The sequence below is a fragment of the Streptopelia decaocto genome (genome assembly GCF_964273445.1).
Source record: "Streptopelia decaocto genome assembly, chromosome: 6".
NCBI classification, from domain to species: Eukaryota; Metazoa; Chordata; class Aves; order Columbiformes; family Columbidae; genus Streptopelia; species Streptopelia decaocto.
In genome coordinates, this window is record NC_138660.1 from 32,122,114 (window position 1) to 32,134,226 (window position 12,113).

General features: G+C 39.6%; 1 protein-coding gene across 4 annotated transcripts in view; it reads right to left on the reverse strand.

Moving 5' to 3' along the window:
• DIP2A (disco interacting protein 2 homolog A) overlaps positions 1 to 12,113 on the reverse strand; it is a 106,667-nt gene that overhangs the window by 75,555 nt on the left and 18,999 nt on the right. The window lies entirely within an intron of this gene.

Genomic DNA, 12,113 nt, shown 5'->3' on the forward strand with positions numbered 1-12,113 from the left:
ATACATAGCACCCATGCAGGGCTATGTGTGCACATATGAAAATGAGTTTCTTGGAGGTAGACAAGAGAGAAATGGTGTTTTTGTTGCCAACACTGGTATAACATGATGTGAATTTTCACGCAGACTATTATAGAATAAAAGAAAAACTTCTGGAGAAACCCCAAATAAGTTTCTGAGACATTTTGCAATCTGTCCTTACATGATTCTACCAACAGAACAAGGTGGCTTCATGCAAAACCAGCAGCAGGCTTAGCGTAACACCACAAAGCCCCAAACCTCACCAAATTTTACAAGCTTTGTCCGTTTTCTAGATCTCCGCATAAACATGAACACAGTGATCTCAAATAACTTAAAACCTCTCCTACCTCCCCAAATTCACACTTGCTTAAAGACAGACGAGATACGATGCAGTTCTACTAACAAAGTGGGATTTGATCCCTCTGTAACTGCCAAACGCATCACAACAGCACGAAATAGAACCAAGACTGAAGATATTAAAAATATCCAGTGAACTCGAGTAGAAGGTGAATTTTAGAAATGTAGGCAGATAATTATCTTGAATTTAATTAGGACACCAAAGTAGAATTTTACATTGAGATCTTTGCTTCAAGCACATTCTGGCAGCAACTTACTGGTGAAAGAGCATATCAAAGCAAATTATGAAGGGGGAAAAAAAAGGCATGAATTACATATATATGGGTTAAGTAAAACAGCCTTCCTCTGGCCATTTGCTTTCTGCAAACCTGAAACATTTTCTCAATCCTATTCACACAAGGAATCAAATCACTTCATTCTACCATCCCCACTGCAATCAAGTGAATATGCATCACTTAAAGTTACTGACAGTCTGCCAAAACAAGCAATGAGAGCTTGAAGATACCGTTCAAAACAGATAATGAAAAAAAAATATGCAAATCCTGGAGTGTTTCAATCATTGCAGGTATTTCAAACTACAACCAAACAGAATCTGTCAGTTTTCATTCATAAACCTGCGTATGGATTTCATATCAAGTTTGGACACAAGGCAGAAATGCTTTAGTTATTTTTCTTAAGCAGAAATTTTTTAGTAGAAGACCTAGAAATATTATATATACATATATATATTTGCTATATAATTATATCAAAGCAAGAATGAAATCAAAACAAAAGCCACACGTGCCCAAGCAGATTTGTGTGCCTGGCAATAGCTGATCAAAATGACAAATTACACTCTAAGTCATTTCTATGAAGAAAGAAAAGGGATACCAAAAAAAGATGCATCATTTTCAGCTGGGAAGGGGGAGCAGAGGGGAGGACCCAAAACAAAAACAGACAAAAAGCATCATCAGGAAGAAGAGTTTATCTTAAAACATACGCACTTTGGAAGACAAAAGCAATCACAGCAAATTCTTTAAGTGACAAACGCTGTAGGTAACATGAATTTGCGATACCGTAACATGAATTTCCGATACCGGAACTTCAGCGAGGACAGTAATTCTCACAGCTCCATAAATGATTCCAGTAAAACCTCAAACCAAGCCCCTGTGCAGATCAGCCCACTTGCCAGGTATCACTGAGTTGAAGAGATGTGCCATAGAAGTAGCAGATCAAAAGGCAGGCTTGAGAAGAAAGTCTCATTTAAGCCCAAACTTTGGCATTTCACTGCATCTGGAGATTCTTTGATTTTGCTGGAACGCTGACTTGAAGTATTTTCTGCGAACTTGGTTACGAGAAGTCCAAAGTCAAAAGCATCTCAGCCGACTTGTGCAGCCCCACAGGCAGGTCGGACTCTGCTACCCAGCAAAGCCGCTCTTTGTTCCTTTCTCTAAAGCCTGGGGGTGGATTCCCCCCGAGATCTGCTCCCCACCCCCTCACCCTCCCTGGGATTAACCCATCGTTTGGGGTTCTTTGTCATCCCTCACCTCTGCCAAAAAGAGCCGCTTGGCCACATCTGGTATGGCGGGGCCACAGCTGCTGTCATTTAGCCTCACTTTCTCCCTAGTTATTGGATTACACAAAAGCAATATGAGGTTCCTCAGCAAACCAGCTGGGAAGGCTGGATAAAGCTGGACACCGGGGCAAGCTGTTAGTCCTCTGCCTGCAGTATCTGACATGTTGGAAAATATGTCAGAGGCTCCAAGAAAATTCATCTAGCCAGAGATGAAAGCGTTGCCATTTCTTACTATGAGCTATAAAAATTATTTTCTTAATTAGTGCACAAAGAATCTGTCGTGCAGTTACCCCAAATTTACCCAGGCATGGGTTTTATTTCACAGTGTGATCAGTATGGCTAACAGAACCTTAATGCCAAACTAACTAACTAAATATTATTATTATTATTGGGTTTTCATTAATTATTTTCCATTGGCTATCCATCTGCTGGGTTCAAAACTTTCAATGAGCTTATTTTCCATTCTGAAAAGCAGGCGGTGAACACTGAGTGTGTGCTTCAACGCTCCTCAAAAACGCAAGAATAGGAAACAAGCACATGCTTTCCTGCCTGGACAGAGCTCACATGCCCCATCGCACCACAAAACCCTCACACTGCAAAGCCCTGACTTTGTAATCTCAAGTACTTTATGGCAGCTCTACCCATTAGATAATAATGCTTAGAGGTGTTGTTTTTAACTAGGAACTGGGCATACGTGAGCTATGCAGTTATTAAATAGAGTGTGCCTGACAGAACAGAGTTTCCTTGATCACCAAAGGAGATGGGCAAGGGCACAAAATAAATAATAAGATGTATTAGATCTGCAAGATGAAGCCTTTACGGATTCCAGTGTTTGGGCACCGATGAGCACAGCCACAATCTCAGGTCTATCACCTATTGATAAATCACTGCACAAACTCGTGCCAGTTCCTTCAGTGTAAAGTGAAAGCCAAGGGTGTAAACACTGACTTCTGCCTGAAGAGGCGGCTCTTGGATGGTCTGCAAGGGCAGGCAAGTTGCCAGCCGAAACATAACTCAAAAGTCAGCTGTGGAAAAATTTAAAGTAAATCTCCAGTGTTTCTGGGGACAGGTTATCACTGTATTTAAAGGGCTGCTGGAGTTTGAAGGATCAGTTTTGACTAACTTCAAAGTCAGAAACAACAACAAGAAGCAAAAAAAAAATAATCACTCTGACATCTGTGATTTTTGTACGCTGTGAAAGCAAAAATAATCAAGGCATTTCTAAGAACTATGATAAGAGTCAACAATAAGGAAAGCCAGTGACAATTGCTGTAACAGCTGTGGAACTGAAAGACAGTGCTGAGAACACTGAACCACACAGCCAGCAGAGAAACAACTCAGCTTCCACATCATCTGTCCTTCAGAGTAAATAATGTGCCAACTAGCCCTGAGGACACCGCTGGTAATGGAAACACATTGGAAAAGAAAAGACCTCACAGTCACAAAGGCTGGAGAAAACAGAACCATCAATGGACGGTTCACCTCCGGTGTGAACGGGGCAAAGCTCTGGAATTACAGCTATTTGAGCATGAACACCAGAGGGATCATGAGCTTCTGAAACACGCCATGCATGTGGATTGCAAGTTTAAGAATTCTTGGTACAGCCTTGGAAAAGGCCAATGAGAAATCATACCCAGCATCCACAGGGGGCAAGTTCCTTGAAACCAACACAGGCAAGTAACACCTAGTAACTGGTGCATTTAACCTTGAATAAGGACGATGAAACCATCTGAGCAACAATCCTTACTGCAAAATCTCAAGATTGCTGTTTCCTCGAACACAGCTCCCAGAACTGCGGTAAACAGAAAATTAAAATAATAAACACACTCCTAGGAACACAACATTTATCTTTAGATCTTTTTATCTGTAGATCAGCAGGTTTTGGAAAGCCCTTGCTAACAGTAATCAACATGTGAAAGGATTGAAAATGGAGAACACAGGACAGTAGGATAAAGCTATTTGTTCATCAAGGGGAGATCCAGAGCAGTAGCCATATGTAATTCCTGAAATACTGCGTCATGACGCTAAGTCAGATCTGTCCTCTCAGACATAGATGATACACCTCAAGCAATGTCACACGCCTCTTGTCGCCCAGCTTCCCAACTCCAAAGCGCGTCATTTGTTACAGCACCCTGGCAGCCAACACTGGCTGCTGACACCCCCAGAAAGAACCAGGGGCAGTGATGAAATACAGCAGGAGGGTTGCATTGATGCCTAAACTTGTACTCACTAACAGGGCCTGGAGAAGGAGGAAGAAGAGTAGCTGAACTCCCATCCATCACAGGGCAGGGCTTTACCAAACAGCTTTTCCTGCTAACACCTGACGCCAAAACAAAGACCAAGTCATGAACAAGCCTGCCAAGGCTGCTGCTTAATTGAAATTAAAGCCTCAAAATCAAATATTATGAGGGTGTTTCCAAAAGCTAGCGTTTTCTTCCAAAGAAGGTGAAACCAACAATTGCAACCCCTGATCAGAGCTGACAAAGTTGACTGAATTCTTATTGGCTTGAAAAAAAATTAAAAAACACCACCAAAACTTTATTATCCATGTGAAGTTTTATGGCCTTTTCCAAAAGATCATCATATACCTTATGCTCACTATTTAAATACACCTAAAGGCTTGACCTAGCCAACATTTGGAAAGACACACGCCCTTCCAAAGCTGCTGACGTGCCTCATATGAACGTGGTGTGTGACAGCTCCAAGTAGTTCCAAGTTGAAACAGGACCTTGAGGAACGTCCCTGAAGATGAACCAAATATCAAAAGACAAATCCTTAAAAAGAATCTGTAGAAATATTGGAAAGGAAGGGGGGAGGTTAAGAGAAACTTGCAGAAATGAAATATTCTTAAGGAAACTATAAGTGGTCTAGGGATGTATTTTCTCCATCAGCTTCAAGCTGGGCTGCACACAGGTGCACCATCAACAGATTCTGCTGACTGACAAATCACAATCACCGTCGTCAACTCTCAAGTTTTAATCACCACTTAGATCTAAAAACCAGAACAACTCTCCCAAACCTTCTACTAGTGCCCATTACAAGCTCTGACTACCTGCTACATGTTCTCCCAGATACCACACTTCTTTGTATAGTTCAGGCAAAAAAACACACTGATCAACAGGTGATTAAGGAATTAGAAAATTAAAATCATTACTTGCAATTAAAGGGAGGGTTTTGGACCTCTGAAGACTGCAGAGGCCAACACTTGCTGCCATCCCTGAGACAGAGCCACTGGTAGGTCTGTGCTCTTTAAATCCAATAGTGTTTCAGGAAAAATACTAAAAATTCTTCCATAACACTTACCCCTACCTGGGCATTGCTGTACTTATTAAACAAACTGGTTCTAAACTGGATCCACATCAACACAACTCTTCTGTAAACCACGGTGGGGGTTTTTTTTGGTCCTTTTTGTGCCAGCTGAGGAGCCCCCACTTTTTCCTGTGCAAAACAGGAGTTTCCCACTGGATTTTCCCCCAGGAGCTGAATTATTAATCAAAAGCACGTTGATAAACCAGCAGGACATCTCACAACTGTCTGTAAATTAGTAGTCTATTAAGTAGCCTTGGTTACACATTTTTAGCTACTTGGACTTTCTCCAGTTTCAATCGTAACCTTGGATTATTTTCCTAAAATTGTACTACAAGCTGTACTTCCACCATTACTGAACATTATAATGAAAAGCACGACTGCACAAAGATTAGTTATAGTGCTAAACTCAGTGGTTTGTTTGTTTGTTTGTTTTGTTTCTTAAGAGTGGTAAGTACATGTTTCCAGTCGTTTGCTCTGCTCTAAAACTCACATTTTGCAATAACAGGTATAAAGAAGCACTTTTAACTTGTCATGTAACATGAAGTCCACTCTGGCATGCAATTTCTAGAGAGAAGTCCTGTACTTTTTTCCCCTTTACACAACACACCTTCATTGCAAGACTCATTCTATAGCACAGTGTGTCAGCCACAGCCAAGCTTAAGCTCACATTGTCTTTGAAAAGCACGGAAAACTGTAGCCACACGAGAAGCAGGTGAAGCTTTATCTTTAATATCCAGAAAAGAAAACTTCCTTGCATCTGTAAATCTGCAAAATATTCAAACAGCAGTCCTTTAACCTCAATCACAGCCGTTTTCTGAAGGGCCATCGATTGACGCCTTAATCGAGTTTGCATATGATGAGCTAAGCGAAGTGTGAAAATATCTTGATTACAATATTTCATATTAAATGAATCAGGTAGAAATGGAAATAGGTGACATCAGATCATTCCATATGGTGATGCGTTTGACTAACCTAGAAGATATTCTATTTCAAAGACCCATTTTAAACAGCCTGAGAGCATCAAGATGACTTTTAACCAGCATCAAAAATTTTGCACAACTTCACTGAAAACTGTTGGCAAATCCTAATTTCCAGCAGGACTTTCTTGCCTTTGACACAATTTACGTTATCAAAGTACAAGACTTGTAAAAGTAGTGATGTAGAGAAACACAACTACTTAAAGGTACACAGTTTCTTTCAGCCTTTGCATACGCAACAAAATCACCAAAACATCAAGTTCTAGAAACCACAGGAATATGGACTAGCTAATTGCATGTATCTTAATGACAGAAAGGGAAGTAATTTTACAAATATGATAGTAGCAGATGACTAAGTTTTCCACTTTCTGCACAATTACGCAATGGGACAATCTATTTTACAATGCCACTAAATGCCTAGTGTGCTTTATCTTGGTCTAAATTTGCTCTAATCAAACCACCAGGAGTTTTGCTATTGGTAAAGCAATACTAAGTGTTAGAATCAGAAAATTCTGTTCTGACACATTTATATACCTCCTTTCCACCTCAAAGTTTCAGAGCAGTTGCTAGACAAAGTCACCACTCATATTTTACAGCTTAAAAAAAGCCAAGGTGAATGGAGTATGAAGCACAGCGAGGATGAGAAAAGTCTGCATTCCAGGTTATTCTGCTCCGCACAAATCCACACTTGCGAACTGTGCATGTTCGTCGAAAGACCAGAGAGCTGCTCCTTTTTAAACACTGAGCGTCTGGCTTTAAGCCATTATTTGCTTCATCTGCCAGGAGTCGACATTTGACAGGGTAAAAGAAGGTTAAATAATTGGATCACAAAAGCAGCCTGGCAGGTTTCCAGGCTCAGTTAGCCCAATTAGTGAATTGTTCTTATACTCTGCAGTAAACCCTTAAGCTCAGTCCACGGGGAGATAGGAAAAGCTCAAACTCTTACCACCTCCCTTCTATCCCATGAGGGCTCTCTGTAAAACACAGATACAGATGGACAGACGCCAGCTATACGTACATCTATAGGTGTACCAGCCTGACCCTGGCTCCTGCTCCTATTATTTAAAAACCAGCCCTGTTTTATACAAGTTCATTTATACAAGTCCATTTATACAAGAAGGATCTTTCCTTCCAATGTAACATCCTCTTACCCACTATTGCAGCAGGATGACAAATGAAGAACCACCTTCATTAAACTCGTGTTAAATTATGGTTTGTATTTCCATGGCAGATATAAGTTTCAAAATTATAAGGCTTTTTTAAGTATGAAAACTGGTTTTGAAACATTCTATTGATATGTTCTGTAAAGTTGATTCGAATCTTCGCCAATGGGTTATGAACAAAATTTATCAAATCAGACACAGCTTTCATTTGTCATTATTATGTAAATCACTAATGTTACCCCCCCTTTAACAAGCTGAGGAAAGCAATATGCATGGCGGGAGTGGTGAAAATCATCTGGCACATAGGGAATGTACTGTCTGATGCCTACAAAAGCCATCAAAAGAAGTTGGGAAAAAAAAAGACTCTGGGTGGTGGGACAGATCAGTGAGCAGTATCTTTTAAAATGGGAGCTAAACAATATTTTACGACACAGCTGAAAATTATTTTGGTAAAACACAGAAGTGAAAAGCTTTTGAAAGGATGCTGTATGTATGCAATGTGTCCCCCTTTTAAACACTACTAAGAAAATGGTAGTTCAAAATAACCAAAAATCTCAGTATACTGCAGAGACAAAATTATTGGGACTTTTTGCTTGCACTTCCCAGATGCATGAGGAATACAACATGAAAGTAGAATAATTATGCCTGGCGTGTAGTAATTAACCATTATAATGCATTAGGCCAGAAATAATTGTCTGAAGGAAGCCATTTCAACCTAAAGGATGTAGTAGAGAGGGAGGGGGAAGATGCTTTGCTTCCCTCCACTCAGTTGCACTATTTCTACTGCCACAACATCCACGAGCCATTTCAGCCCAAACCCTATTTGGTGTTTACCACAAAGGACTCCCTGAAAACTGCCCTAAAGATGCAAATCTAAAACCAACCAGATATAGAAATGGGGGGGCATAAAGAAAAAAAACTTTCTATAGTACTTTTTGCAACAACTTTAATACACATTCATCTCCAGTAATGCTGTGAAGAGAAGAAAATTATTGGCTAGATAGAATTTTCTTTGTATAATTCTGTTAGGGAAACCCATCACAAAACAAAATTCATATTTAACTTGGTAATAAAGGCCTTGTATCAAGAAGTCACCCCTTGCCTTGAAGAATGTGCGTGCAGAAATTAGAGAGGATATATGTGACATTTAATGCTGTTTGAAGCTGTTAAATTGTTGTAACTCCCTTTTGGATCCAAGGAGCCATTTCTTTTTCCTTTCACATCCTCCACATGCTCCTTACATAAGGCACAGTGACTCATGAGCAAGATGAAGATATTTCAGACTATTAAACTTTTACATCTTGCACAAAGCTTTATTTCTGCAGTGCGCTTTTGTGATGTGAGTGATACCAATTTTTGTTGTTGTTCTCTCCACCAATGCCCAAGAAGTTACCCCATCAGCTACAGATGTTTAACAAGCAACAGAGCATTTCATATTTATCAGTTGCAAAAAGCTCATGTTCATATTTTCATAGCAACCACAAAGCCCAACAGATCACAGCAAAGATGCTGTTAAGGCACGATGCATAACACTGAAGATGGAATCAGCCTTATTCAGAAATCCATGACTACAGGAGGATCCAACTCATTAATCAGACCATGAAGATCTTTAAGAAACGCACCAGAAAATCCCCAAACACACAAACCACAGCACAATATTCAAAATTCACAAAAGTACATTCAAAACATACAAAGACAAATCACGTAACCGGCAATTTCTCGACTGCACATAACTCAAATTATTTCAATTTGTAAACTACAAAACTTTTCCAATGGATTTCCAGGTTTCGGGTTTGATTAGTTTCCTGATGGATTATTAGCACACCCTCACCTGCACTGCCAACCCATGCTTTTAGAGGAAAGGACAAGAGAGATTTCAAGTTGATCTTGAAATAACTGGGGCAGGGTGGGGGTGGCTATTGTGCCAAGTTTTACTATGAATGCAGACACTTTGACTTCTTAAAATCCAAAGGTAGTATATATCAAAAAAAAAAAGTCAGTATCCATGGTAAAGCTACAAAATAACATAATACAATCTAATTTTACTGTGAAATTAGACCTCGCTAAGAGACCTTTTATTGGATTCATATAAATCATCTGATGTGATCACGAAGAAACAGATGAAATGATTCAGAGTTCCTGGCTGAACTACAAAATAATAAGCTACACTGAAAAAATGAATTATTCACAGAAGCATCCAGAAAAGCTAAAAAATTAAACCCACCCTCTCATGCCAGATTTCTGCACAGAAGGATGTTACCAAGGACCAAGACCATCGGCTGCTAAAGAAGGACAACGTATGTTAGGGGAAAAAAAAGTGAAACGACTCCAGGTACAAAATAAACCAACATGTTTCCAGAATTTCAGATGCAGTGATGCCCATAATCAAAGGCTGCAACGCGTCAGAAAAATCTTCTTTTGCAGTAAAGTACCAATGTAACTAGGATGTAAAAGAGGATCAAGGCAAGTTGTATTAGGGAATCTATGAGCACCACTATGGCAATAAATCTCCTTTCTGATGAGTGTCACCATCAATTAGGTATGAGAAAAAACACTGCTGAATCTATTAAACACATTTAACATTACCAAAATATATTGGTTGTCAAATTGATCGCACTCTCTGTGACATTCCTTTGCATGGAAAACTGAATATTCAAAAACTGAGGAATAAGGCTTAGAATAAATCTTGTATTGTATAGCAAATACAAATCAGCAGCCAAAAAACTTCCTGAACTATGCACGCCATTTGTTTTGGCCTTTCAGAAGTCCATTTTTTAAATTTCTGAAATAATTTCAAAATCTATGTTCACCCAGAGGTGCCCAGGAGTGCCAGCACAAGGGAATAAACTGGTCCAGCCTTGTTTTATAGCCATCATTTTAGCCCAAAATATTCTGAAGCACTGCCACGGGCTTAGCTGCTAAATTCCAACTTAGTCAGTGAGCTAAGACCTACTTCCCTACATAGGACTGAGAGAAACCTCACGCTTCCCTGGTCATTTTATAAATGTAGTATGAACCAATTTCACCTGGTTTTTATTCCAGCACATAACTGATTTTTATTTTAACAACTCCACTAACGTTGTTACTTGACAAAATGTACAGCCCAGCCTTTGCATTAGAAAAATTGAAAGTTTTATTATGTTTATTTTACAAATCAGTATTTGGAATGACAAGGCAAAGAACACGGAGACTTCAGGTAATTCACCTCGTCAACCTGAGCAATGACTTGGCTATTCACACTACTCTGCTACTCACACAGTGTGCAAAGTCTGATTCAAGTGAACTGTTCTGCGTTTTTTCTTTGATTCAAGCTATCCCTTTATTAGAGAGACATGTTCAGCAGATCTAATCCCCTTTTAAAAGCTGCAGATAAGTGCATTAAATCACACACACAAAAAAATGACATAGGAAGAGTAAGGAATGGACTAGCAACTCAATTAGCCAGGAAATCAAACCTGGGGGGGAAAAAACCCACAATAAAATGCCATGGTTATGGCTGTTCACTGATTTATTTAAGCCCATGTAACAGTTTCTTCTTCCCTGTCTGTTACTCCTACACTCCACTAAAATCTTGAGATATATACATATATATATGAGTGACTGTCACAAAAAAACACATCAGCAATATCACCTTGAAAATTTTTCTCAGTGTAAACTTTCAAAATGTTGCTTCTACGAGGAAGAAGTTATTGACTTGGCAGGTAATCTATTAGAGCAAATAATTTTCTCTGACTATCCACACATTTTATATATCTGCCCAAATTAACAGATCAGACTCAGCCTTCACTCGTTTGGAGTGTGAACGGCAGCTAAACAACTAATCTAGAAAAGTAGAAAAACAAACAAACAAAACAACCTAACTTGAAGTTAATTTCATATACTAAAAATGTTATTCTGCTGTACTCTTGCATTTGCTATTCAACAGTTACCAACTCACAAAAATCCAGCATATTTGAGTGCTGGAGTTATGACTGGGGACCTGCTTTTACACCTTGGTATTTCAAAGATTAACAAAATCAACTTGTATTCAACTTGAGGTTAATAAGAACTACACCAAAATGAGGGATATGATCATGAAGACAAGAATACACTTGTAAGCTTACAAGACCTTCTCCCAGTCCCTAAATATAATTGGGTATGTAAGTTTTTATTACTGACAGACGGGCCCTTACATGGGTTCTTTGTGTTGGTTTATCCACCTACATGCTCTCCCTAATTCAGACCTTTAAGTTGCACCAAGTTTTAACTGCAAGTTAATAGTTGTACTTCAACAAAAGCATCTTTACAAATACACCCCACCCTGACTTCAGATACTCAGCCAATGCACAGCTACCAGGCCTAATTCCGTGACTTATTCTCCCATTTCTTTTGAGTCCCGTCCATCCTTCCCAGCTTGCAGGCAGCAGCAGATGAACCCAATGTTACCTCAGAAAGCTGCCACAATCTATTAAAGAGCTCCAGCCAGTGGTTCCCAAACTTTCTGTAGTTGTGCATTGAGAAAACTGACCAAGTTCTCCTGCAGGACATGGGGCTCCTTGCATCTTCCTCCCCTGCTCTCTGACAATCATCTCATCCTCTTGTGCAAATGATTTTAAACACATGGCCGCTGCCATCACACTACAGATATGAAGTGGAACCCATGGGATTCCATCTAACAGGTTCAAAATTCCCCATCTTGAAAGCACCTAAACTTACCAGTTTAGAGACGCTCTGGCCAGGCTCATGCTCGTCTTG